At 54.1% G+C, this 27934-nt stretch overlaps 5 non-coding genes across 5 annotated transcripts; 3 read left to right on the top strand and 2 right to left on the bottom strand.

Moving 5' to 3' along the window:
• Positions 1-5983: 5983 nt before the first annotated feature.
• Positions 5984-6065, top strand: TRNAS-UGA (transfer RNA serine (anticodon UGA)). The gene has a single exon. It is a non-coding gene; the product is annotated as a tRNA-Ser (tRNA).
• Positions 6066-9657: 3592 nt separating this feature from the next.
• Positions 9658-9729, top strand: TRNAH-GUG (transfer RNA histidin (anticodon GUG)). The gene has a single exon. It is a non-coding gene; the product is annotated as a tRNA-His (tRNA).
• A 1392-nt stretch (positions 9730-11121) lies between these two features.
• Positions 11122-11203, bottom strand: TRNAS-UGA (transfer RNA serine (anticodon UGA)). Its single transcript has one exon. It is a non-coding gene; the product is annotated as a tRNA-Ser (tRNA).
• Positions 11204-21077: 9874 nt separating this feature from the next.
• TRNAA-AGC (transfer RNA alanine (anticodon AGC)) lies at positions 21078-21150 on the bottom strand. Its single transcript has one exon. It is a non-coding gene; the product is annotated as a tRNA-Ala (tRNA).
• Positions 21151-25176: 4026 nt separating this feature from the next.
• Positions 25177-25250, top strand: TRNAT-AGU (transfer RNA threonine (anticodon AGU)). The gene has a single exon. It is a non-coding gene; the product is annotated as a tRNA-Thr (tRNA).
• The last annotated feature ends 2684 nt before the right edge of the window (positions 25251-27934 follow it).

The following is a 27934-nucleotide window of genomic DNA, read 5'->3' as shown; positions in this document are numbered from 1 at the left end:
TTCAATTGGGCTGTACAGAAACACATATTTCATTGCACTTTGTTCATCAAGGTGTCCAGATTGGTTTGGGTTAGTGACCTGTCTGTCCCCTTCATTGTTTACTGCTCCCGCAGTCTTTGCCTGCGTCTACACTACAAAAATAACCATGAAGTTAAGTATGGACACACACCAGACAGCGAAGCTGGGCACTTCTCCATCCCCAGGAATAGAGTAAAGACTTTGACGTTAGCTCCCAAAGGGCAAATGTGTGTAGACTCTCTGCTGCCTACTTCGAAGTCGCGCCTAACTTGGAAGTTAACTCTGAAGTTAGTTTCTAGTGCAGATTCACCCTTTGTGTCCTCTCTCAACTTGGTCCATAATAACTTGATGTTGCCTTCCAGGTCACGCCTAAAAATGTTACATAGCGGTGAGTCAAGAGTCCCTGTAACGCCTCATGAGAAACACCATCAGCTTGAGTAGGACTCCCTGTTTACACTTACATTTTGAAACCAATTGGTGAGACAGTTCTTTTAATCCATGTCATGTGTGTTATGTTTATATTGGATCATTCTTGGTTCTTAATCAAAATGTTGTGTGGTACCAAGGCAAGTGCTTTACACCAGAATAAGTCAATTGTATCAACTCTATGATGTTATTCGACCAGCTTTGTAATCTGCTGAAAATCTCAGGTTAGCTTCACAGGAGCTGTTCTCCACAAACCCATGTGATTAGCATTATCTTCCTGTCATTTTTTTATCAAGTCCCATACCAGAAGCTCCATTATTTTTCCTGAAATCAGGTTCTGGCAAACAGGCCTATAACTACCCAGTTCAGTCTGTTTTCCCTGTTTAAACATTGGCACATTCACTTTCTTCCAGTTCCTCACAATCAACATTCATAGTTCAGCAGACTCCTTGGCTAGCTCTTTTAAAACTCTTGGATCCTTTCAGATTTGCTGCATTTAAAATGTCTAAACTTAGTAGCAACAAGGTGGGCAAAGTAAGAGCTTTTATTGAATGAATGGATGCTCCTGTCATGAGTGCAGGGGACTGGACTAGATGTCCTCTCGAGGTTCCCTTCAGTTCTGTGATTCTGTGTTGGTGAAAGAGACAAGCTTACGCACAAAACTTCATGTTTTTCTCCATTTCAATCAATAATAGACCAATACTGATTCTTTTTTATCTTAAAATGCTTAAATAACTCCATCTTATTGTCCTTAAATTTGCTGCCCATAGAGTTTTCTCCTGTGTCCTTTTGCTTCTATTATCAATTTTCTATCATTCTGCCATCTGATTTCTATTTATTGCTATCAGTTCTTCTCCAGGCGGTTGCTCGTGTCCATTCAGTGGAGATGTGTGTGTGCTTGCTGCATGCGCAGGTGCAGCTGGTGCACCGAAGGTAGCTGGCCCATACAGGAGGTGCCCCTCCACAGAAATGTCAAAGCGTTACAGGTGGTTCACAGGGCGTGTGAGATCTTCCGCCCTCACCTTGCAGGTAAAGTGGTTTGGGTCTTCATGGACAATACAGCCATGATGTTTTATGTCAAGCACCAAGGGGGAGCTCAGTCCAGAGGGCTCCGTCAGGAGGCCGTCCGTCTCTGAGCCTGCTGCACCCAGCACGGCGGTCACTGGGAAGCCGGCCATCTCCGGGTGCGAGGAGTTCCTTGGCTGACCCGCTGGCAGACAGTTCTCCTCTCCTGGGCTCTGAGATGGCCCTATTGTTCTGGACTGTCTGAGGTCACCGTCTCCCCACCGCCTTTAACCAATCAGCTAAGGTCCTTCAACAGGCCCTTGTGATGTCACTGCCACACCCACCCCTGCCCTGCAGGGCTCATGTCCTGCCCCTGGCAGACCCTTGTGTAAACACCCCCTAAGGATCTGGAGCAAAAAAGGCACATAAGAAACCCAACAACTGCTCCCATCCTCAGTGCCCTCTGGGCTGCAACTCCCACTGCCTTTATGTCTGTGCTGGGGAGCTGGAAGGTGTTGCTATGGGCAGTCCATGTTGGTCAGCCCCACCAAAGCTCATCACTTCATCAATTATTTCACTTGTCTTTAAAGTGCCATAGGGCTGTTGTTTGGTTTAAGATACAGACTAACACAGCGACTTCCAGTCACCAAAGAGCACTCCTGAGAGAGGGGCACCCTGGCTTAGGTGATTACCATATCTACCGCATAAGGAGGAGATCTGGGGTTTAATCCCTAGTGGTGTCTTGTTCTATGTGCAACCCTTCTATTAATGCCAGATGCCTGCCAGAAGGGCCCAGTTCAACTCTTGTGGGGTTTTCCTGTCAAGGATACAACCAACTGGCTCGAGCCCCCACCCAGTGGCCTGGGACAATTTCACCCCCCCCCCCCCCCCCGCCCACCGCTGGGTGCCTGTAAGGCCGTTTCTTCCCCCCCCTCCCCCGCCCCGTCGCAAGCACAGAGTCTGAGATAGAAAAGGCTTGTTTAATGACCATAACCTACCCCAAGGTTACAGTGACAGACGCAGTGTATCTAAGCAAAGAAGAGACAAACCCCCTTCACCCAGATCCCATCCCCATATGCAGTAGAACCCAGTCTCTTGCTGGGGCTCTTGGCCCTTTACCCCACACACAGTTACAGGGTGAACCTTCTGCGGTGCAGTCCCAAACCCAGAGCCCGCAGATACATCACCAGGGCAGTACTAGCTGTCCACTTGTCTGCAGCCTCCCCTTCCTGCCACCAGCCACAGCCCACACTCGTCCAATGCCGCTTCTCCTACCAGCTGCCCACCAGTTGCCCTTGTCCCCTGCTGCTCCTACCAGCTGCCCACCCGCTGCTCTCATTCCTGCCTGCCAATCACCATCATCACTCTCAACCCCACTGCTTGGGATCACCCTAAGACAGAACCCTGTGATTTCAGCTCTGCAGGGCCTCAGCTGCCAGTCTGTGATTCCAGCTCTTCATAGTTCTCATATGAGGTTTCATAAACACCCTAGTATCCAACTCTATCTTGGAACAGATAGAAAAAATTAGTCAAAACAAGCTTATAACTATATGGCCAAAACATAAGCAAGACCATGGCCTTGAACAAGCTAACTCTATCATTACCCTTCCTCTTCTTTTTTACAATGCTTTAAACCAGGGAGCCCTGTGTAATCAATGTCTGACACAGCTATGGCGACTGCCCTGTCCCCCACAACAACCCAGAGCATTGGCGAGAGCTCACAGCTCCCACACTGAGTGTCAGCTTCAATTGTGATTTTACAACTACATGTTTACAATAGACCAAATCTCATGGCTGACTTGCTACCCATTAGGCTTTGCCTGAAAAGGTATCACACATGCACACCTTTGCATTCTCATGCAAATGATCTCTGGGAGACACATTCCTCCCAGCCTTCAGCAGCCTTGTGTTCCTGCTGCCACATTCCTGACATATGTATTCCCTAAAGTTCTCCTATGCTTGGCAGGGGAGCAGAGGAGACCCCCCTTGCAAGCCCAGCCCATGATGGGGTCGGAAAAGGCTGATGAGAGAGGAGCAGTGGAAAGAATCCAGTTGCAGCCTGGAGCTTGGGAAAAGGCGTCTGTGACAGCTGCTTGGAAGATGGCAACCTCTGCAGGTGGGGCAGGGCAGGACAAGAAGGGTCACTCTCCTCCCGTGTCCCTTTGTCACTGACAAAACCCAAATGAGTTGGGAGAAAAGTCCCAGCAAGGCACTGCGGCTCCCCTGGCCGTGCACCTGCCAGGCAAATGGAGGGGAGGGAACCAGCACTCACTGGTGCCTGGCCAAATATTTCTGGCAGCCTCTCAGCTGTTTTGCAGAACCACTGGGCTGTGCTGGAGAGCTCAGAGCAGGGGAGCTGTTCCAGTGGTTCCCAGGGGTGGGGCACCCAGGGCCAGGGCTGTCCCTGAAACCCCTTCACCCGTTGCCTCTGCAGAGCGGAAAGGGAAACCCTGAGACACGGCCCTGGGGCAAGGCCTGGAGCAAAGCTCCCTCCTCCCCTCCCTCCTCCCCTCCCTCTGCTTCGATCATAACCCTGGAAGAGAGAGATACGAGCGGCACATCTCGCCCAGCACTGCTCAGAATGAAGGGAACTGCCTCTTCTCTCACCCACCCCAGGCAAAACCCTCCCTGCCAGCCTCTTGCTCCTGGCCACAGCCTTCTATCTGGTCCGGCCAAGTGCCACCTCCCCCACCCCCACCCATTCAGGAGGTGACTGTGCTGGGCCTTCTCCTGGGCTGCTGCTCACACAGCAGGGAGCCATGGAAGGAAACAGTGAGGGAGGCATCGGACACCAACGGGCGCTGAGCCCATGGTTGATTATGATGGTGATGATGATGCCAAGAGCCTCCCTCGTGTGTTCCCTCAGCAGCCGCACACCCACCTTTCTGGGCAGGAAAAGAGCACCAGGAATTGGTGATACCCCAACAATGAACATCTACCCCACATAATTGGCTACCCCTGGCCTCTTCCAGGCTGGTATTTACCTGGATGGAGCTGGAGTTCCCCATGGCTGTCTGCACCCAGCCAGGAGGGACAACACCACTCAGGATCCCGTCTCCACTTTACCCCAAGGCCTGGCACTTGGTGAGCATGTTCAGAGCAGCCTGCAGGCGAGAGGCCATGAGCAGAGACAGCAGAGTGTGGGGGCGGGAATGAGCCCTGTCGAAACGACCTGCCCTTCCCAGGGGAGGGATGGGACAGACAGACACCGAGGCATGTGCGGATCAGCACCGCCAATGAACACACACACTGCCAGCTGGGCGCGCTCTGCTAATCAGCTGGGCGGCATTTGAATTGCTCCTGGGTGGTGACCCAAGCGCTCAGCCTGTAGGAAACACTCGTGTGAAGAAAACGCTCGTGTGAGCTGCATTCTCTGATGCGCTGTGCGAGGACAGCAAGCCACAGAGATGCGGGTGTAGCAGCACTTTGATGAGCCGCTGACGTTGAGGCCTCGAGTGATCAGAGACCGGTAAGCGCACCTGAGAGCATTGCTGGTGCTGCTCTCAGTTCTGCAGGAGCTGGGTGTGGAGGGGAAAGTGGAAATGTGACATCGATGCTCCTTTGGGTTCCCCCAGAGCTGCACCAGGTGCAGCAAGGATCTGGCCCCTTGCATTGAGTGGGGGATGGTCTCTAAATGGGGAAAGTCCACCTGTCGGAGGAGGCAGAGTTCATAGTTCTGCAGTGGTGTTTCCCTGAGCTGAGACTGGCTACAGACAGAATTTCAGTCTCTTGCTTATTTAATTCTATGACTTTTCTCCGAGGCATTTTCAGAGCTGGAGCTCAGGAGGGTGTTTGTGCCCTGCCTTGCATAGAGAACCAGCCCTGACGGGAGAGCAGCTGCACATGAGGTCGCTGTGGTGTCTCTGGCACATGTACATTGTCGCTGCACAGCCCAGGCTGACCATTTAATCCTTGTTTTGTTTGGCTCCATGTGTGGGATCTCTAGAAATGCTGCCGTTGACATTCAAAGGAGGCCATTGGGAGAAGTTCCACCTGGGGAGAGATGTGAGGGAAGGATAACAAAGGAAGTGATTCCACTGTGAGAAGTGTACCTAGGTGCCGGCTTTTGGAAACCTGCTGAGCGTAAATGAAAATGTTCCTCTATTTGCACCTTGTGGCAACAATATTTTCTGAATTAGAAAGCTGTGATTTTTCCGATTTTACATTGAACTTTAGCCGGGGCAGCATGATCCCCCTCCCCCACCATCTGCTGCCCCAGGGCCACAGTTCCCTCGAATGCTCCCTGGGGATGTAGAATACATTTTCCTCTGTGCACCAAGGCCTGGGCAGATGTGCACCTCCAAGAGAAACACCGGCTGCTGCCTGTGGGGCTCTGCTAATTAGCCAGGCAGCACCTGCATCTTTCCTGAGCAGCCACCCAAGCACACAGCTTCCAGGGACACTGCCGGGGCCAGGGCTGAGGAAAGGGGAGGGCAGCAAACCCCACCAGCTGTCTGGCAGTGTTCCTGACCAGCCTCAGCCCACTGAGCATTCACCAGGGTCTCTGGCCTGGGGGGCAGAGAAAAGTTGCACAGCTGTGATGGCTGAGTGGTTAAGGTGTTAGACTTGAAATCCAATGGGGTTTCCTTGTGCAGGTTCAAATGCTGCTCACAGCGAGGGCTGTGTTTTAGCCACATCCTGTAACCAGGACAACACAGCAGCACACACCCTGAGACACGGCCCAGGGGCTGTCTGTGACCAGTGTGTGTAAGAGGGCAGGGGAGTCTGTGGTGGGGTCACTGCTGTGGCTGCTGCTGGGCCCAGCTGAAGGCTCAGCAGGTCTCTTTGGCCATGCCCATGCGCATAACCCTGAGGCTTCCAGGCTACATGCTGGGCAGCTTGTGGCTGGGACAGAGGAAACACAAGCCACATATCACCAGGAAGGTCAGAGGGAGGCTGCATCTGTCCCAGGTTTCTGCTTCTTCCCTCTGGGGTCACCTTTCTACAATCAGAGCTCTGAGAAAAGCACTGAATGACCTGCCCCAGCTGGGGGTGTGTTGTAGAGGGAATATCAGGCCTGCAAACTCCCCAGCACGGCGTGGAAGAAGGCTTCTGGAGGCTTTGTATGTCTGTGCCCTGCCTTGTAACACCTCCCGTCCTGTTCCTTTGTTTTCTCTTGGTCACAAACTTTTGTTTCCCACACTGCAGGGGTGGGCGGCAGGGGGCCTATTGGGGTCAGAAGAGCGCTCTGGACATCTGAGTGGGGAGTTGAAATCACTTCTCACTGCACCAGAGCCTTCAGCAGGAGAGACACGGCATTTCCAGGGAGGGCCGCCCCAGGCTCACAAGATCACACCAGCATCAGGACTCCAGGGAGCTCTGGGCACACTGCCAAGTTCCAGGGCACCAACCGATCGCCTGAACCCTTCCATCTGTCTGGCCCAAAGACCTGGCTCCAACAGGCGCCAGTCACCCCACTCACTCTCGTGCAGGACAGGAGAGGGAAGCAGCTCAGAGTGCTTTAGGGCTGTGCCTCAGTAAGGCAGCCCCAGGAGGTGCCGCTGACATTGAACTCAGACTGCAGGAAGCAAAGCCCTGAACAATGGCTCCAGACCTCCCCACCTGCCCCTTACCCTTTGGGGCTGGCTGAAATTGCCCCTTGGACACCTCTCACCCTCAGCTGGCAGCATGGACTGTGTCCTCATTGCTTCTCTGCAGATCCTGTGTCTCCCAGGACTCCCTCTCTCTGCCCGGGGCTTTCTCAGCACCTGGCCCCACAAAGCTTCCACCAGACAGACCCTGTGTTTTCCAGGCCCATTCCTGTGGCTATGGGCTTAGAACCACAGAAACCCGGGGCTGGAAGGGACCTGAGGAGATCATTGAGTTCAGCCTCCTCCCCAAAGCAGGAGCAACCCCAACTAAATCATCCCAGCCAGGGCTTTGTCAAGCCAGGGCTTAAAAACCTCCAGGGATGGAGATTTCACCACCTCTTCAGGTAACGCATTGCAGTGCTTCACTGCCCTTTTGGGGAAAATAAAAGCAGTACCAGCCCTGAGCTGGGCTATCACTGTCATGACTTGGATTCGAACCAAGGTTTCTGCAGCCACAGTGAAGAGTACTAATCACATGGCCAGCTGGGGAAGCTTTTTAGTGAGCTTTCCTTTCTAGGGCATGTAGCTTTTGTCTGGCCCTGTCGACTTGTTTTTTTACTTCTCCTGGTAGGTAATTCAGGTTTATGAACATTTGGTAAAGTTCTTGTAGTTTTTGGTCTCTGTCAGTTGGACCAGAGCAAATGCGATTGTACCTAAGAGCTTGACTGTAAACAATGGATCTAGCCACGTGTGCAGGATGGAAGCTAGAAGGGTGTAGATAAGTATAGCGATCAGTAGGTTTTCGATACAGTGTGGTACTGATCAGGCCATCCTTGATTCGTACTGTAGTGTGCAGGAAATGTATCTCTTGCATGTTGTAATCGAGGCATAAGTTGATGGTGGGGTGCAGATTATCAAAGTCTCTGTGGTGGCCGGGGCTGAAGAAAGGGGAGGGCAGTAAACCCCACCAGCTGTCCGGCAGTGTTCCTTACCAGCCTCGGCCCACCGAGCATTCACCAGGGTCTCTGGCCTGGGGGGGCAGAGGTGACCTCACAGCTGTGATGGTCAAGTGGTTAAGGTGTTGGACTAGAAATCCAATAGGTTCCAATCCTGCTCACAGCGAGGGCTGTGTTTTAGCCACATCCTGTAAGCAGGACACTACAGCAGCACACACCCTGAGACACTGCCCAGGGGCTGTCTGTGACCAGTGTGTGGAAGAGGCCAGGGGAGTCTGTGCCTGGGGGAAATGCTGACCCTGGGGTGTGGTCACTGCTCTGGCTGCTGCTGGGCCCAGCCTGTCTCCTATGTCAGCCCAACAGTGCTGCACTCACCTGTGTAATGCCCTGGCAAGGAGTGGGCAGCCCTGGTTCAGCTGCAGCCAGTGATAGGGCAGCTGCCTCTAAGGGAAGGGCCTGTTCCCAAGGCTGGTTCAGGGGCTCTGGTCTCTCCCAGCTCCTGAGCTGTGCAGTACACAGCTGGGAAAGGGACAGACACTTGCCCAAGGGGGAATGAATGTCACAATCTCCTCTCTGCCCCAACAGCAATAGACTGATCTACACAACCAGACACAGGCCAGCATCCCTTCCTATGGTTCTCCCACAGGTTGTGGGGACCAGCTTAGTGCAGGGCCAAAAAGGGGGCACAGCATAAAAACTGTCATCACCCCCGTTCTAGGGGCAGCCGCCACAGCTGGGAGACCCCGGCTCCTCTGCTCTCTGGGGCAGAGTCAGTGATGCTCCTTTGCATACCCACAATGCATTGCGTGGTGTGTCCAGAGTCCCTCATCCACGCGCTGCCTTTGCTCCTGCAGCCTCTGGTTCTGGGGCCGAAATTCGGCTGGAAGCACCTCTGGGCAATGGGCTGCACAAAGGGGAGGCTTTGTGGGTTGTCTGCGTCATCACTGTGATGTGAGAAGAATTTGCTTTCCTCCAGCTCCTTTCTTTCTTGCTTGTATAATTTTTGTCTGTTTGTTTATAAAGCTGTCTGTGCAAAGAGGCATGTGAGAATTTTTATCCAGTTTGTGGCTGACGTGTGTTAATAGCTTGATTTTTATGTGTATTTCCTTGAATGTTTCTTGCTGTTTAACACCATTTTTTTCAAATGTACTTGCTGTGCTGTGTGGATGATTCTGTGATTTTATTAAACTTTTCGTGTGTTGTATAATTTTTGCTCTTTTAAGCTGTGGGTCACTGTGTTCTGGAGGACGAGGGTGGGTAGGTAGTAGGCTGAGGGCTCTATTTGCGTCAAAGGAGACACATTGTAAAAAGCCAGAGGGTTCTCTCTTTCCAGAAGAATGAGGCACTTTCTAGCACAGAGAACGTGTGTTATGTAGAAGTGCAGCAAAAGACAGAACCACCTGCTTCCCACCTGAGGCAACTCCCCCAGCCCTTTCCAATGTGGGCGTCTTTAACATTGTACATTCCTCTAATGCTGCCCTGACTGCACTTGTATCGAGGGCCAAAAGGAAAAGCCCCTTTTACCAGCACAAGTGGGATGACCATCAGGCTCTTTATCTGGCAGTGCTGGGCTGAAGCCCGTCTGTGGGCAGCTGGCTGTTAATTTGCCTTGTGCCCCTGGAGCCCAAAGAGTCCTGCCTGCAGCTGGAGCAGTGGCCCAGGTCCCAGACTGTGGGGTGATGCCCTCGAATGGAAAGCTCACAAGAAGGCTTCCCCAGCTGGCCATGATCGTACAGTGGTTAGTACTCTGCACTGTGGCTGCAGAAACCTTGGTTCAAATCCAAGTCATGGCAGTGATAGCCCAGCACAGGGCTGCTACTGCTTTTATTTTCCCCAAAAGGGCGGTGAAGCCCTGCAGAGCGTTACCTGAAGAGGTGGTGAAATCTCCATCCCTGGAGGTTTTTAAGCCCTGGCTTGACAAAGCCCTGGCTGGGATGATTTAGTTGGGGTTGCTCCTGCTTTGGGGAGGAGGCTGGACTCAATGATCTCCTGAGGTCCCTTCCAGCCCCAGGATTCTGTGGTTCTAAGCACATAGCCACAGGAATGGGCCTGGAAAGCAGATTATCTGTCTGGTGGAAGCTTTGTGGGGCCAGGTGCTGAGAAAGCCCCGGGCAGAGAGAGGGAGTCCTGGGAGACACAGGATCTGCAGAGAAGCAATGAGGACACAGTCCATGCTGACAGGTGAGGGTGAGAGGTGTCCAGAGGGCAATGCCAGCCAGCCCCAAAGGGTAAGGGGCAGGTGGGGAGGGCTGGAGCCATTGTTCAGGGCTTTGCTTCCTCCAGTCTGAGTTCAATGTCAGAGGCACCTCCTGGGGCTGCCTTACTGAGGCACAGCCCTAAAGCTCTCTGAGCTGCTTCCCTCTCCTGTCCTGCACGAGAGTGAGTGGGGTGACTGGCGCCTGGTGGAGCCAGGTCTTTGGCCCAGCCAGATGGAAGGGTTCAGGCGATCGTTTGGTGTCCTGGAACTTGGCAGTGTGCCCAGAGATCCCTGGAGTCCTGATGCTGGTGTGATCTTGTGAGCCTGGGGCAGCCCTCTCTGGAAATGCCGTGTCTCTCCTGCTGAAGGCTCTGGTGCAGAGAGAAGTGATTTAAACTCCCCACTCGCATGTCCACAGCGCTCTTCTGACCCCAATAGGCCCCCTGCCGCCCACCCCTGCAGTGTGGGAAACAAAAGTTTGTGACCAAGAGAAAACAAAGGAACAGGACGGGAGGTGTTACAAGGCAGGTCACAGACATACAAAGCCTTCAGAAGCCTTCATCCACGCCGTGCGGGGGAGTGTGCAGGCCTGATATTCCCTTTGCAGCACACCCCCAGCTGGGGCAGGTCATTCAGTGCTTTTCTCAGAGCTCTGCTTGTCGAAAGGTGACCCCAGAGGGGAGGAGCAGGAACCTGGGATAGATGCAGCCTCTCTCTGACCTTCCTGGTGCCATGTGGCTTGTGTTTCCTCTGTCCCAGCCACAAGCTGCCCAACATGTAACCTGGAAGCCTCAGGGTTATGTGCATGGACATGGCCAAAGAGACCTGCTGAGCCTTCAGCTGGGCCCAGCAGCAGCCAGAGCAGTGACCCAACCACAGTCTCCCCAGCCCTATTATACACACTGGTCACAGACAGCCCCTGGGCTGTGTCTCAGGGTGTGTGCTGCTGTATTGTCCTGGTTCCAGGATGTGGCTAAAACACAGCCCTCGCTGCGAGCAGAATTTGAACCTGCGCAGGGAAACCCTATTGGATTTCAAGTCCAACACCTTAACCACTCAGCCATCACAACTCCAAGGCTTTTTTTCCCTGAAGGCCAGAGACCCTGGTGAATGCTCGGTGGGGGAGAAGGAGGTTCACTGGCCCTGGGGCAACTTGTCACTTGATAGCTGTGTTTTGAGCACACTGCTGTACACCAGTGAAACATGGACTTTTCACTCAAAACAAGAGCAGCGGCTCAACACGTTCCACATGCGCTGCCTTAGGCGCATACTCGGTGTCTCATGGCAGGACAAGGTCCCCAGTAGCGCAGTGCTTGAGAGGGCGCCGCCTCCATGGTCACCCTTCTCAAACAGAGGCGTATGCGCTGGCTGGGCCACGTCTCACGCATGACGGATGGCCGAATACCGAAGCACCTCCTCTTCGGCCAACTGGCGTCTGGAAAGAGGCTGAAAGGGCGACCTAAATTGCGCTACAAGGACACGTGCAAGTGTGACCTCAGTGCTCTCTCTATCAGTGCGAACACCTGGCATTCGCTCGCCTCAGACAGGCATGTCTGGAAACAGGGAGTGAAGGAAGCGCTTGTTATGTATGAAACTACCTTGGTGAAGGAAGCGGAAGGCAGGAGAGCCCTCAGAGAGGTCCGTGCCCGTGACCCCAGAGCGACGTCTGCCTCCTGCTGCTCACTGTGCGGAAAGGACTGCCACTCCCGCCTTGGACTGCACAGCCACAGGAGACACTGCGCGAATCAGTCCAGCTGGGGCGCAAACCCAGGATCCCTTGGGATCGAAGGATGCCTACAACTAATGAAAAAAGAGCCGGGGTGGGGTGGAAACCACATGCTCAGTAATTCATATTTCTGCATGTTGCCCTTTTAGCCCCCCTCCCCCCAAAATGGGTGCTGGTGGTGTAGTGGTTTGAATGGCTGCTTCCCATGCAGTTGACTTGGGTTCAATTCCCAGCTTTGCTTCTTACTTTCTCTTCCCCCAGCAAGTGCTCTGTTGGAATTGGAGAGCAGGGATGATTTGCTGCTTGGTGAGATGGGGGGTGTTGGAGTTCTAACTTGTGGTGCTTGGTGTGAACTAAGATCTGTTGGCCAAAGCTTTCAGGCAGCTTAAGTGCAACCCCTTTACTGTGGTCAAAGGAGCCCAGAACAAGGGGAGAGCAAAGCAGCTGCTCACCAGGAGCTTCAGGTGTCTCCAAAACAGACCTTCCCACATGGAAATGAGAAGTGGGAGGGGAAAAGTCAAGTTGAGTTGCTCTGCTCCAGTGCAGTAGTGGTAGAAATGCAGTCACCACCAGGCTGTGGGTGTTTGCCGGCTTCTCAAGAAAACTGGCAGCAGAAAACTCCTGAATATTTAATACCCAGCCAGCAGTTCCCCTCTTTCTGTTCTTTCCAAATACCTACAGAGAGCCTCTGGTGCCCTTTCATGTGAGACCAATCTCGTGACTGATGCTCACCTGCCCCGACTGCCCTGGCTAGACAAGTGTCAGGTGTGAAGAATCAGAACTCTCCAAGCAGAAATCTCCATCCAGCCCTTCAACATGCACCATCCCCTCCCCCGTCTCAGTAACACTTTTCCCATCACCTTTTTGACCCTCCATCTCTTGTCCTTGTGTAAGTGAGGAACAGGAACGCTGAGCTCCCCATTTCCTTACCGTCCCCTGGATATACGTAATTCATGTCTAGGCCCAGTGCACAGATGGAGCTGATGTGGAAAGACATAAGACATAAGAACGGCCATACTGAGTCAGACTAAAGTCTCATCGAGCCCAGTGTCCTGTCTGCTGACAGTAGCCAATGCCAGGTGCCCCAGAGGTGCTGAGGGGGACAGTCAGCTGGGGAAGGGTTATTTTCTCTCCTCTCTGGGCAGGTGTGGATAGAACTGAAGAGAAGAAAATCCACTTCCACTCTCTGAGGATGATGGAAATACCAATTTCTCTTCTCTTCACTTCTACGAGAGCTGAGGACAAGAAGAGACTTTTCCTGCCTAAGCCCAGGATGTCAAAGGAAACAGAACCAGAGAGAGAGCAGAGCCCTGGCTGAGTGTGTCTTGGGGTCATGACTACAGCTATTTTGAATATTTCAAAAAGCTCTTTTGACAAAGGGACTGTGTAGAGAGGGAATAGCGCCTCGTTCAAAATAAGCCATAGTCCTTCCAATGACTGTATTCAGAACAGGCTTCGGTGTCTGCAGCTGCTGTATGTCAAAATAGCTGAGCCATATTTGAAATCCATATTATGTGTAGTAAAAGAGAGTAAGCCAAGCTAGTCTATACACTATCAAACCAAAAAGCAGTCAAGTAGCACTTTAAACTATTTTGCTAGTCTTTAAAGTGCTACTTGACTGCTTTTTGTTTTGATATTGTGTGTAGCTGTGCTATGTTGGAATCGGCTATTCTGGAATACCTCTTCTGGAATACCTCACTCAGGAATAATGCTGCTGTGCAGACATAGCCTTTGGCTGTGTTGACACGTGCCGCTTCTTCTGGAAGCCTCAGGCTAATGAGTTATCTGGAAAGTGCTAATGAGGCATGGATGCAAATTTTCCACACCTCATTAGCATATCAGCACATGGTTCGGAGTCCAGAAGAAGCTCTTCCTGACTCCGAAGTACATGTGCAGACGTGTGGCCTGCGGGGATCTTCTGGAAGGAAACCCACCTGTGCCCCAAACTCGCTCACCCGTGCCCCCAGAGCCCTGAAGTCACTCTTGACCTGCTCAGCATCACACTTTGCCGTATCATTAGTGCCCACGTGGATAAGAAGCATAGGATAGTAGTCAGAGGGACGGATAATCCTCGACAACACCTCTGTAATGTCTTGGATACGGGCCCCGGCAGGCAGCTCACCTCCCGAGATGAACTGTCAGGGCGACAGATGGGCACCTCCTTCCCCCTTAGAAGAGAGTCCCTGAGCACCACTAATCTGCACTTCCTCCTCGCAGGGGTGGCAGCAGACTTCCCAGCCGTGGGGGCACGAGGCTTCTCCTCTGCTGTGTGGGGCGATTCTTTGTCTCCTGTATCAAGTACAGCGTAACGGTTTCCTAGTACCACGGCGGGAGGGTTCGGAGCAGGGGTGGAACACTGCCTGCTGCCAGCAGTAACCAGCTGCCAGTGTCCCCCCGATCTATCTCCTCCTCCACCAGTGGTTTATCAGCCGTCCTGTGTCCTGGGACAGTCACCTCAGCTGTCTCCACATGAATACTGTCCAGGACCTTCTCGTGGAGTCGGGTACTCCTCAACCTGGCCACCTCCTCCTGTAGCTCTCCCACCTGCCCCCTGAGAGATTCCACCAGCAGGCACCTTTCACACTGGATGGTGCCCCCAGCCTGGGTATCAGTGAGTGGGAATTGCAAGCCACAGTCCCTGCAAAGCCGCTCCAGCATCTGGGCAGAGGCATCCATGGCCAGGCCGTCTGTCTGGCTACAGGCGCAGGTGGAGGAGACAGGAGTCGTGTTCGCACAGGTGTTGGGGGTCTTCCTAGCCATCGTAGGCCTCCCTCTGTCACACTCCCTCTTCAAGTCCCCGTCTGCAGCGCCCTGTCCGTGTCTCTCCCCTGGTCACCCTTGCCTCTGACTTTCAAAGCCGACTGGCCTGCGTCAGGCTCTCCCCCTGGGAGTCACACAGGGAAAGGCTGATGAAGGCAATCAAGGGAACAAAGGTGAGACAGGCATCCCACCCGCCTCAGAAACTGAAACTGAAGCTCACCCACCTGAAATCAAAATGGCAGTTCAAATTCAAACAGTTAAGCACACGCACTCACTCACTCACTCACTCACTCACCCGCCCCAAAAGCCAGCGCTCTCACCTGGTAGCTTCTGCCGCGGCAGGATCACTTGCTCTGCCTCCGAAACTCCCCTGTCTGCAGCGCCCTGTCCGCTTCGCCATGAAGTCCAGCCCCGAGCTGAGACTCCTTTCTGCAGCCCTATTGGCAGCGTCCCAGAGCAGTTGATTGACTGACTGACCCTGCTTTAGGCAGCGGCAGAAACAAAAAGTTGTGTCAACAACCAGGGTGAACTTGCAAATGTTACAGCTTCTTAGCAAGGGCGCTGATGACCTCTGTCCCTGAACAACTTGCAGGAGAAAGAAGAACCAGGCAGAAGTTCTCTGTCTGAGCTGGAGCTCACAGACGCAATGGATGCCGGTTTCCCTCCCATGCGACTCAGCAGGTGCAGTTACAGTCCCCTCGAACTGACACACCAGTGTGAATCTGATAAACTCTTGCTCGAGCTGGAGCTGCTGAGCTGTCAGCCGGCACTTTAATGGAGTGGGCCATTTTGTTAATGACCATTTGCATGGCCATTTCGAAGTGTTTGGCTTGTGCAGACGTAGCCTTAGAAAGACTTAGTTTTCACAGCTCAGAAGAGAAAAATTGTTCTCTGTTGTTGAAATATATCGTAAAGCTTCCCACAGAGCTGTCACTAAAAGCAGTGGGGGTTCATCTGGGTAAACGCGTGAGTGTAGGAGGCTCTGAGCGTGTGTGGTCGTAGAATCATAGAATCGTAGAACAAAAGAGCTGGAAAAGACCTAAAAAAATCATCAAGTCCAGCCCCCTGCCCGAGGCAGGACCAAACCCATCAGATCAGCCCTGCCAGGGCTTTGTCAAGGCGAGACTTGAACACCTGCAGGGATGGAGACTCCACCACTTCCCTGGGGAGACCATTCCAATGCTTCACCACCCTCCGAGTGGAAAAAGTTTTTCCTAATGTTCAACCTGGACCTTCCCAACTGCAACTTGAGTCCATTGTTCTGTGTTCTGCCATCCGTGACCACTGTGAACAGCCTCTCTCCAGCCTCTTTGCAGCCTCCCTTCAGTAAGTTGAAGGCTTTTATCAAGTCCCCCCTCAGTCTTCTCTTCTGCAGACTAAACAGTCCCAATTCCCTCAACCTTTCTTCATAGGTCACATACTCCATCCCCCTAATTATTTTGGTCACCCTCCGCTGGACCCTCTCCAATGTATCCACATCCTTCCTGTAAAAGGGGGCCCAGAACTGGACACAGTCCTCCAGATGCGGCCTCACCAAAGCCGAATAAAGAGGAATAATCAGTTCTCTGGATCTACTGGCAACGGTCCTGTTGACGCAACCTAATATGCCATTAGGTTTCTTGGATACAAGGGCACACTGTTGACTCTTGTCCAGCATCTCGTCCACTCCAACTCCCAGATCCTTTTCGGCTGTTATTCCCCACTATCCCTCAAGTGTTAAAGTTTCATGAAAGGAAAAAAAAACCAATGAGGAAGAAAGCAGAACAGGTGAGGGTTGGACATCCCTGGACCCAGCCTCCCAGAGCTACCAGCCCTCACTGCACAGCGCTCCTTACTCAGGTAGGAGCAGCAGGATCACTCTCCCAAGGGCACCAGAACTCCACAGCAGCTCCATTGGCTCTCTCTGCTTCTCATTTCCTTGCCAGGTCTTCTGGCCTCAAGAACTCCCTCTCGAGGAAGCAAGAAAGTTATGGAAACAGGAATCCACTACTCAAGCCAAACACAGCCACACTTTAGCAGAGACTCGTGTGGCACCCGAGAAATCCCATTCAGCCTGGTTCAAATGCCTCTGGCTATGTCTGTACTACAAAATTAGGTTGAACAAGTTTGTCATGGCTGGTTTTAGTAAGAGGGAGGCCAATGTTGCAGAACAGAGAGACATTTGCAGGCTGACAATTCTGGGCTCCTGGGAAAGGAAAACCAGCAGTGGGAGGATATGGACATGGAACCGACTCTCGCCTCACCTGAAAGGGGAGGAGGTACCACTTGAGCTAAGCCCCCACATATGCAAGCCGTTTGAGGCACCAGCCAGGGAAAGTGAACGCTCCAGAGTCTGAAGTGGAACAGGGTCAGATGTGTGTGGTGGGAGGGGAATATGTACATTTGGGGAAAGGGTCCTGAGTCCTGGATCCCAGCCACATGCCTTGGCACAAAGAGCAACGGCTCCTGCATGAGGTGTGATGTTGGGCTAAGAGTTCCACCCCCCCCAAAAAGCACCATACCCCAGAAGAGAAAACCACTGTGATGTAAACCAACAAACCCAGCCGCACACCCAGCTCGGAAGCCCCAGCTGGCCTTCCCAGAATTCCCACTGAGGTCCATCACACTATGACCAGCCCTCCCTTCACCTTGCTGGACACCCACAGACAATGTCCCGTCCAGCCTTTTCCATCGAGGGCTGGATTCTCCCCTGGAGCTTGAGCGGAGGCGACAGGAGAGCAACAGGGGCTCAGCTGCAGCTTTGGCGCTGGGTCTTGAGCCCAAAGCCACGCCATCTTTCTTAGTGGCACTTGCTTCTTTCCTCTAGTTCCTCTTTGGCAAGTATAGGAAAACAGGCCGGGGGAAAAGCTGACCTCCAAGGGCAGAGGAGGCCAAGCTTGAAAGCTGTTTAAAAGAGCTGATTGGCCTTTTGCCTCTAGTTTGCCCCGATGGCACCAAGGGACGTTCTCTTGGGCCGGGAGGTGATGGTAGAGCACAGGCCCGCGGGAGAAACAGAAGCGCTTGCCAGAAGAGGAAAGGGATGAGCAAGGATGAGATGCCGTGTTTCTGTCTGCTTTCAAGCGGGAACCATTTTGCAGGCCTGGCTAAGACGAGAGCCCAGTGGGCTACAGAATCTCCACTTTCTTCTTTTGCCTCTTCCCTGAAATGCCATCCGCTCGGGAGGCGCTCGCCCCGACGCATGCAGACGGGCCTAGCTGGGCAGAGTGGACATGACCGGATGGGAATAAGGGGAGTTCGAAGTAGGCGGGGTCCCTTCGAAAAGCAGCCCCGTCTGGACGAGACGTGTGGCAGCGAGGCGCGTCAATTTCGAAGTGCCGCGGCTGCCCGCATGCTAATGAAGTGCTGATTATGCGTTTCAACGCTTAATTAGTAAACTTCGAAAAGGCCATTTGCGTGGCCATTTCGAAGTTTGGGGCACATGTAGACGTAGCCATGAGGAGACGCTAGAGAGACTGGGACTTTTCAGTCTTGAAAAGAGGAGACTGAGGGGCGATATGATAGAAGTATATAAAATCATGAATGGTGTGGAGAAAGTGATTACAAAAATGTTATTTACTTGTTCCCATAATATAAGAAGTAGAGGACACCAAATGAAATTAATGGGTAGCAGGTTCAAAACTAATAAAAGAAAGTTTTTCTTCACACAGCGCACAGTCAACCTGTGGAACTCATTGCCAGAGGACGCTGTGAAGGCCAGGACTCAAACAGAGTTTAAAAAAGAGCTCAATAAATATTTGGAGGTTAGGTCCACAGATGGCTATCACATGTCACAGTTTTAGACAAAAGCCAAACCAACCACCCCCCTCCCACACACACACCAGCTGCACTTGAGTTCTCTTTGCCAAAGCCTTCCCCACACTTCCTCCTGCCTGGAGGGAGATTCATGATCTGCAGGGGGGCTGGTGCTACTGGGCTCAGTCATTCACAGCTCTGCCTGGTCTGTGTGACTCCACCCAGCACAAGTTGAGCTTCCTCCGGTGCCTTATAAGATCTAAACACCATCAAAGCTGGGCAGCCCCAAGTGTTGGGGCTGGCAGGGGGTCAGGTGTGGGCAGACAGCAGAGCTTTATCTGATATTTTGAGGAAAGAGGTAGAAAGGTTAGTGGTACGACTAACGAAAAACAAATGCCCTAGAAATGATAAGATCATGGGAGGGATGATCAAATACAGCAGAGAAAGTATGAGTCAGGAAATACACCAACTATGTAACATAGCATGGAAGGAAGGAAAGTCCAGTAAGGAAAGGACAACATCCGCGCTGGTGACAATACACAAGAAAGGAAGTGCACAGAAGGATTACCCTGACAAGTCACCGAGGCAAGCTGCTGCTGCTGGTACTGATGGAGAGACTGAGACCAAAGATAAAGGAACATCCAACAGGCAAGTAAGTGGGATTTGGAAAAGATAAAAGTACCATAGAGCATATTCAGACACTAAGATTAATAGCAGAGAACGCTCGCTGAAAGACCAAGGACATCTACAACTGCTTCATTGGTTGGGAAGGAGGCTCTTGAAGAGTTCCACCAGGATTTCAACAGTTTCTACCCCACCATCAAACTTAGTCTGGACCAGTTCACACAAGAGATCCACTTCCTGCACACTACTATGCAGATAAGCGATGGTCACATAAATACCACCCGATACCAAAAACCCACAGACCTCTATGCTTATCTACACGCCTCCAGATTCCATCCAGAGCAGACTACACGATGCATTGCACACACCCAGGCACTAAGGTACAACCGGATTTGCTCTGATCCATCAGAGACAAACATCTACAAGACTTTTACCAAGCCTTCCTCAAACTACAATACTCACCTAAGAAAGTGAGGAAACAGATTGACAGAGCCAGACGGGTACCCAGAAGCCACCTGCCTCAAGACAGGCCTTGCAAAGAAAACAAGAGAACACCACTGGCCGTCACATAGAGACACTACCTAAGGCCTCTCCAATGTATCAATTGTGATCTGCAAACCATCCTGGACAATGAGCCTTCACTCTCACAGCCCTTGAGAGGCAGGCCTGTCCTTGCCTACAGACAGCCTGCCGATCTGAAACAAAATGTCACCAGCAACTAACAAAAGGTCACAACACAGTAACTCTAAACTGGGAACCAAGCCCTGCAACAAACCTTGCTGCCAATTCTGCTCGCATATCTACACCATAAATATCATCACAGGACCGAAGAGCAAGCACACTTTCAGGGGTTCCTTTAGCTCACATCTACTAATATAATATATGCCATCACGCACCAGCAATGCCTCACTGCGATTCACATTGACCAAACTGGAGACTCTCAATGGCCGTGTCTACACTAGCCAAAAACTTCGAAATGGCCACGCAAATGGCCATTTCGAAGTTTACTAATGAAGCGCTGAAATACATATTCAACCCCTCATGAGCATGCGGGCGGCCGCAGCACTTCAAAATTGACGCGTCTCACTGCCGCACGTCTCATCCCGAGGGGGCTCCTTTTCGACAGGACCCCGCCGACTTCGAAGGCCCCTTATTCCCATCTGCTCATAGGAATGAGCAACTGAGCGAGCCGGCCTGCCCAGTGACAGCTCACAAGGGCCCTTTCAGAAAGGAGCAACAGGGAGCTGCAGGGTCACGGGGGCTCTGGAATTAGCTTGCTACCCCTCCCCCACTGCTCAGAATCCCAACTGGGCATCCCCTCTGCCCCTCCCCCACCACCCTGAACCCCAACCTGGCATCACCCCCTCACACTCTGTCTCCCATTCCCCACTACCCTGAGCCCTGGCTGGGAATTCCCTCTGACCCTGCTGCCCCTCACCCCCTGTCCTAGGCCCCTGCCGGATGTCCCCACAGACCCTGCCTATCCCCTCCCTCCGCTGCCTTGATCACGAGATTAACATGCCCCATGTTCCCTGGCAGAGGGTAACACCATCACCCCCTGCTGCAACGTCCTTCCCATGGAGGGACCCCCAGCCTGCTGCCTGCTCCTGAGTTCAGCTGCTCCAGCTCACCCAGAGCACATGGCCTTGCACCAGCAGCTGCCCTGTCTGCTCTCCTACCCACAGGCACAGAGCCCAGAGGAGCAGAGCCCACAGCTGTCACCCCAACTCCAAAACCTTCTGCGTGTGCAGTGCTCAACCTGCCCACCACAATGACTGACCTACAACTCACTGCTACCCGCTCTGGGGCATCACCATATTAGTTACATGGCTCACATGAGCATCACCACTTTCTCTCACCTGAGGCAGCCCATGGCCATGGCTTCCTCCTTCAAATTCAGCCTCCAGGTCAGAGCTGTTCTTCTCAGCAGGTGGGAGAGAAGGTGTTCAAATGCTCTTTTGTGCCATTGCACACAGCCAAGCAGAGACAGCTCCAAATGCCCCCTCTACACTGAGAGCTTCCTGGGGAGCAGCCAAGCAGAAGGAAGGGAGCCTGGTCTCACATTGCCTTGCAAGAAAAGGCTGCAGAAAAGCCACTTACAGTGGAGAATGTGGGTATCGATCCCACTACCTCTTACATGCTAAGCAAGCGCTCTGCCATCTGAGCTAATTCCCCTCTGCATAAGTAGAAGCTTTGCCCCCATCACCTCTTTGTTGAGTCCATCTGTCCCTGCCGCTCCCTTGGCTCCTTTCCTAAGATGCCACTTGTAAAACCAGTTCCTATCAGCTGGCTGAGCTCTTTAGACACAGCTGCTTACAAGGCCACGGTGGCGGTTTCATGCTCTAGGTGAGCCCTTGATGCATCTTGACTAAGTGGCCTGGCTGCTATGGATGGGGAGGTTCCAGCAGGCACAGGGAGCTGTGCAGCTCCAGTCTTGTGGGAGGGCTGTAAGGGAGTCCCTGCCTGCATCACAATACCACTGCCTGGGGGTGCTGGTGCCTGGCAGCCTGGCTTTGCAGAACCTGGTGTCCTGTGACCAGGTATCACCTCCCTGGGCTCAGACTTTCATTGAGCTGCATGGGCAGGTGATCTACATGCAACAGGGGTGGCTCTGTGAACTGCAGAGGTCTGTAGCACGTGCTGCTTTGACAGATGCTTCATTTCTGAGAGCAGCTGCAGAGGAGATGATGGACAGTCAGTGTCTGTGGGAGGAGGGGTTCACATTGGGGCTCTAGGGCATATTTGTATGCTTTTAATTACTGGCCATTTCTGTGATTTATTTGTGGAGCTGTTTTCGGAGTGCCCCACCCGGGTATGTTCACGAGCCAGAGCTATTTGAAAGCACCCACCCGGGCTGAGGGGTACGACCAATGAACGAGCAGGACCCACCCGGGCTGAGGGGTACGACCAATGAACGAGCAGCACCCACCTGGACTGAGGGATATGACCAATGAATGAGCAGCACCCACCTGGGCTGAGGGGTACGACCAATGAATTGAACATCCCTTCCTCTCCACGGCCTCCTATTCAGAAGATAAATGGTACATTAGTTTGCCACAGGAGGCAGGATCCAGACATTCGGCACAATGGGGTGCTGGGCACGTCGGACGCTGGCCTCAACCAAGCACCCAACATTCCCTGGGGTCTGGCCAGCCCCAGCGGGGGAGTGTGCTGATGGGAGGGCATGTGTGTGGGTTATAAGCCTGTGTGTACTTAGCTGGGTTAAATTGGGATAAAAGTGAGACCATGAACCGTTCGAGCTGTGCATGACTTTTGATTGGCTTTCTAATTGGTAACGATTCCAATGAAACCTGGTTTGGAAACAATTCACTCGTCGGTTACTTTGAAGTAACCGGCACAATATCAAAATAGCGCATTGTGTCTGCTCGCGCCATGAGCTATTTCAATGTTAAAGTCAACGTCAGGTGGCCAGACGTCAAAATCACTATTCTTATCCAAAGATGGGAAAAGCCCCCGACTTCGACATTGAACGTCAAGATACGGCATGTGTCAACGATCCGCATCCCACTACTTCAAAAGAGCGGGGTCCTCCATGGCAGCAATCAGCCGAGGGGTTGAGACGTGCTGTCCACCCCCTGCGGGGCTCTATGATCACTCTGCACAGCAGCCCTTAAAGCACCATGGACCCGGATTTCCTGTAGCAGGAAGCTGAGAGCATACAGGCAGGAGCACACGCATGTGCTGGCCTGCAAGCCCTCTATGGACCTCAACCCGACCGCCCAGCACCAAGGCATCGAGCCAGCCCCCTGAGAGCCCCCAGGGCTCCCCCCCAAGGGGACCCAGGGACTCCCAGCAGCCAAATGGGGGGCCAAAAAGCAGCAGGGCCCTCCCAGTTGGAGGCCAAGCTCTGAGACCTGTTGGGGCTCTGGGGTGAGGAGGACGTGCTCCATGTGATGGGGAGTAAGTAGCGGAATGCGGAAGCATTGACCTGACTGGCCAAGGGCCTGGCCACCCAGGGTCACCCTGCCTGTACTGCGGATCACGTCCACAGCAAGGTGAAGGAGTTGTGGCAGGGTTACACCCGGGACTGGGAGTTGGTCAGCTGGTCTGGGGCTGCCCCCACCACTTTGCCCTTATTACAGGGAGCTCAGGGATATCCTGGGCCCCCAGAACACCTCCTCCCCCCAGACCACATTGGACACAGCAGCTGAGGAGTCCCAGCAGGCCTTGGATCTGGAGTCCATCCCGGAGGCCAACCTTGCACCCCAGAGCCCACCCGAGCAGCCACCCCTTGGGATGGAAGAGGAGGGGTCCTGCAGCAAGGTGGGGGCTCCTCATAGACCTCCCCTCCCAAAGCACCAGCTGGGCATCCACCCACCAGGGTTCCCCCGACCATGCAGTGGAGGGTCAGGTACATACCCTACAGGGCAAAAACCTCCCTGACATGGGGTGGGGGCACCAGACATGACCGGGAGCCCCACACACCCCCAGGGGACCCCGAACCACAACTGCCCAGCCACAGCACGGTCCCAGGATGGCGGCATGGCCAACAGCACCCTGCTCAAATTTCCACACTTTATGGGTGCACATGGCCCAAGCTCAAAGACCCACCTGGCCCTGCGTGAGCCAGGGCTGCCCATTGCAACAGCCTGTCCCTGGAGCAAGGAGCTGGGATTTGGGGCATGTGCCTCAGTGCTGTGAGCTGCACCCCAGAAAGTCCCTTGCTGCATTGCAGAGCTTGTCTACATGAGCCGGTGGCATCAACTCAGTTCCATTCTTATTACAGCAGCCCAGAGGCTTTCCAATTCAGGCGGCCTGGATTCCCCCTCTGCCAGCTGCCATCTCCTCCTGGGAGCCACAGATCTGATCCCAGGGCAAGAGGCAAATCCCCTGGGACCATATCCCAGCCCCAGCTCCCTGTGTGGGGCAGACACAGCAGGGCTCACACTCAGCAGAAGAGCCGCCCTCGGCCCCAGCACACACTGTCTGTGCTGCCCAGGGAGTGAATTGCACTAAGGGAGCCTGTGAAGCGAAGGGGCCTCACCACAGACCTGCAGCCCTCGCCAGTGCAGACGTGTGGTGCCCCTCGCTCCTGACCTACAGCCCCTAACAGCCCTGGGAAGCCTCTTACTCATGACTTGCAGCCCCTACCAGCCCAGCTCTGTGGTGCCCCTCACTTCCCACACGCCGCCCGTGCTCACCCAGCCCTGTGGTGCCCCTCCCTCTGTCCATGGGGGGAGATTGTCACACCTCAGCTCTGCTATTGGAGTGTGACCAGCACAACTGTCTCCTGTGCACAAGCCCCTGTGCACCCCTACTCCGGCACCATCAGCCTGAGGTGACACCGAAGCACCAGGCTGGTGGGGAAGGGGCAGAGATCTCTCTCCTCAGGGCTAAGGACACTGAGATACTCGGCCCGAGGGCACCTCTGAGCTGGGCCCCCAGTGCCAGTCCTGTCTACACAGCTCCACACTCCCTGCAGGTGAGTGACTCTTGTGAAGAGGATCCAAAGGGCAGCTGGTCCCTGTGAGAGGAGTCTGGGCCAGGGCTGCCTGTGGGATCCCCTGGAAAAGCCAAGAGCCCCTGGGAGGCCATTGACTGGCTGCCAAGTCCCCGGCCCTGCTCAAAGGTTTCACACAGGGAAAGCTGTAAAGTCAGCCCCACCCCCAGGGCACAGGGATTTGCACTGGGCTGGTAATAGAGCAAAGGGGTTGTGTGGAGGGTCACAAGTGGGGCTGAAGGGCAGAAGGAGACAGAAAGGCAAAATGTTCTTCTCGTTACGCTGCATCAAACACTCCCCCTGACGAGCTCCAGCTGGGGCAGCGCAGCCCATCCCCCCTCCGTGAGAGACAGGAGATAACTGTGCCCCAGAGCTGGGCCCTCCTCGCCCCACCACTGGGGTGTGAACAGGGAGAAAGGAGGGAGTGGGGAGCACAGAGTGAAAGTGAGGGGGGGACTCAGGCTGGGGGAGCAGAGGACGGGCAGGACTCCAGGCTCTGCTGGTGGGATCCTGGCACTGGGGCAGGTGGGGAGAGAGGAGGCTTCCCTCAGGCACAATGTCTGTGCTGGGGAGTGGGACGGGCTGGTTGTGGGCAGTTCATCACAGTGGTTCAGCCCCACAAAAGCTCAGCACTGGATAAATTAGGTCAGTAACCTTTAAAGTGCTGCAGGGCTGGTTTCTGGTTGGACACAGACAAATACAGACACCTCTGTGTCAGGAGACACAACTTGCCAGAGGGGGGCACCAGGGCTTAGCTGGTTAAAGCACCTGCCTAGTAAACAGGAGATCCTGGGTTCAATTCCCAGTGGTACCTTGTGGACAATCCTTAACAACATTTTCCTACCTGTGTCTGGGGAACAGAAGAGCCCTCCCTTGGCAATCCCGGCCATTGCTGGGGAAGGTAAAGGCTGATGGGAGAGGGGCATTGGAAACTATCCAGTCACAGAGCAGAGCTCAGGCAAAGGGAGCTGGGACTGGTGTTGGGAAGGTGACTCCTCTGGCTGCAAGAGCAGAGTCTGATCCTCCCAGCGCTGGGGCTGTCTGTGCACACAGAAGGTGGCAGTGGGGCAGGGCAGGAGGGAGAGTTACTCTCCTCTCACATCCCTTTGTTTGTCACTGACAAAACCCAAACGAGTGAGGAGAAAAGTCCCAGAGAGGCTCTGTGGCTCCCCTGGCCATGGACCTCCCAGGTACATGGGGATGAGGAAAGCAGCACCCAGTGGTGCCTGGCCAAATATTTCTGGCTGCCTCTCACCTGCTTTGCAGCACCTCTGGGCTGTGCTGGAGAGTTCAGAGCTGCAGGAGGCGGCTGCCGTCCTTCTGGAGGAAGAAGTAACAGACACTGACAGGTGGACGGCTGAGGTGGCTGCAGAGGGGGCCTGGGGAGCATGGGAGGAACCCCAAAGCCCTTTGTCTGTTACTAAGGCAGGGAGGTGATACCCTTGATTCTTGTTATTCACCACCAGGTCTGTGCAGCCCAGTGCTCAGCACTAAGTCCTGGGCCACTGAGCACGAGGGAATCCCGGTCACAGTGTGTGGTGCCTCCTGGCCCTCTCCAGACAGGTCAGTGCTAACCAGCTCCTGCAGCACATTTGTGACACAGACACAATTGCCTGAGCCGGCAGGAGCTACGTTCTGCCCTGTCTGCGGGAGCAGCTCCTGCCCCAGCCCTGCCACTGCAGAGACACCCCACGCTAGTGAGCGACAGGGAGAGTCTCACTCCCAGGTGCTCACACCCAGCTCTGCCCCCCCAGTGGTAATTCCCTCTCCCCCAGCTGCCCCCAGTGCTGAACTGATGCACCCGCACTGCCGGGGAGCAGCCTGGGACCCCTCCTGTGGCTTCCCTTTGCTTCCCCTCGAAATGTCCTTGTCCTGCTGGGAGCAAAACCCCTGCAGGGACATGAATGGTGCAGGTGGGAGTGGGGCAGGATCCCCCCAGGCAGGGGCTGCACCCACAGGCTGTCTCTGTTCTCACCCAGCCCCTGGGCAGGCCCCAAGGTTTCAGTGTGTGACTGTGCAATGGAAAGGGAGGAGGAGGTCGGGTGCCAGTGGGGAGGGGTGGCAGGTGTGGGGGGAACCCAGCCAGGGGTTATGGCTGAGGGAGGAGGGGAAAAGGGCAGTGGGGGGTTGGCAGGGTCTGAGGGGACAAGGGGCTCAGGGCAGTGGGGAGGGGCGGGAGAGACAGGGTCTGAGGGACACACTGCGGGGGCCCAGGACAGCTGGCAAGGGGCAGCCGGGGCTGAGGGGACCCCCCTAGCTGGGCTCAGAGCAGTGGGGGATGGGTGACAGAGGCTGAAAGGGGAGGCCAGGCTGGTGGGGGAGGGGAGAAAATCTCATTCAGGGGCCAGGGGCCCTGCAGCTGCCTGTTGCTCATTTCCAGAAGGCCCCTTGGGAGGCCCTTCTCTGCAGGCTGGAGAGCTCAGCTGGCCAGAGCCTGGTACTCAGAGCACCAAACTCGTGAGTCCCAGCCCCATGCCGGCCACTGAAGGGTCTTTCCTGTTGCCCTTCACCTGACCCCTCTGGGCAGGAGAGCAACAGAGATGAGGGAAACAGGCTGAGTGGCTGGCAGGGAGCAGGCCAGAGTCACCACCCCCGGCTAAGGGAGGGGCTGCAGCTGGGGTGTGGGACAGGAGAGGATTCCCCAGTTCTTCAACACGGCAACACCCACCTCACACAGGAAGAGACACCAGGAACCCAAGGCCAAGGGCACCAGCCGTCCCCAACAGCTGCTGCACAGGCTTTCTCTGCTCTCCATCACCTCCCCAGGCCTTCCAGCCTCACATCAGACTGTCAGGCAAAGTCTGAGAAAAGAAAGTGCTCCCTGCAGGCCTCCTGTCGCTGCCTCTGACTATACAGTGGTTAAATACTCTGCATTGTGGCTACAACAACCTTGGTTCAAGCCGTAGCAGCAATAGCCCAGTGTTTGGGTCGTGCTGCTTTTACTTCACCAGGAGGATGGTGAAATACTGCAGTGCTTTACCTAGACGGGTGGTGCAATCTTCATCCCTAGAGGTTTTCAAGTCCTGGCTTGAGCAAGCCCTGGCTGGGATGATTTAGTTGGGGTTGGTCCTGCTTTAGGCAGGGGACTGAACTGGATGACCTCCTGAGGTCCCTCCCAGCACTAGGATTCTATGATTCTAATCACATCTCCACAGGAATGGGCCTGGACAGCTCAGTCTCTGACTGGAGGAAGTGCCCTGGGGCCACATGCTAAGGAAGCCCAGGGTGGGGAGAGGGGGTCCCGGGAAAAAGAGCAGCTCCAGGGAAGCAATGAGGGCAGAGTGCTGCTGCCAGCTGAGGGTGAGAGGTGCCCAGCGTAGAATACCAGCCTGTTCAAATGCGTAAGGAGCAGCTGGGGAGGTGTGAAGATCACCATTCAGGGCTCTGCTTCCTGCAGTCACAGTTCAAGGTCAGAGGCACCTGCTAGCGCTGCCTTGGCAAGCTCTGTGTGCTGCTTCCCTCTCTCATCCCATGCGAGAGAGAGAGAGCAGGGTGACT

Source organism: Carettochelys insculpta, chromosome 7 (genome assembly GCF_033958435.1).
Source record: "Carettochelys insculpta isolate YL-2023 chromosome 7, ASM3395843v1, whole genome shotgun sequence".
Lineage (NCBI taxonomy): Eukaryota > Metazoa > Chordata > Testudines > Carettochelyidae > Carettochelys > Carettochelys insculpta.
The sequence above is the reverse complement of the archived record's forward strand: the minus strand, read 5'-3'. Positions and strand labels throughout refer to the sequence as shown.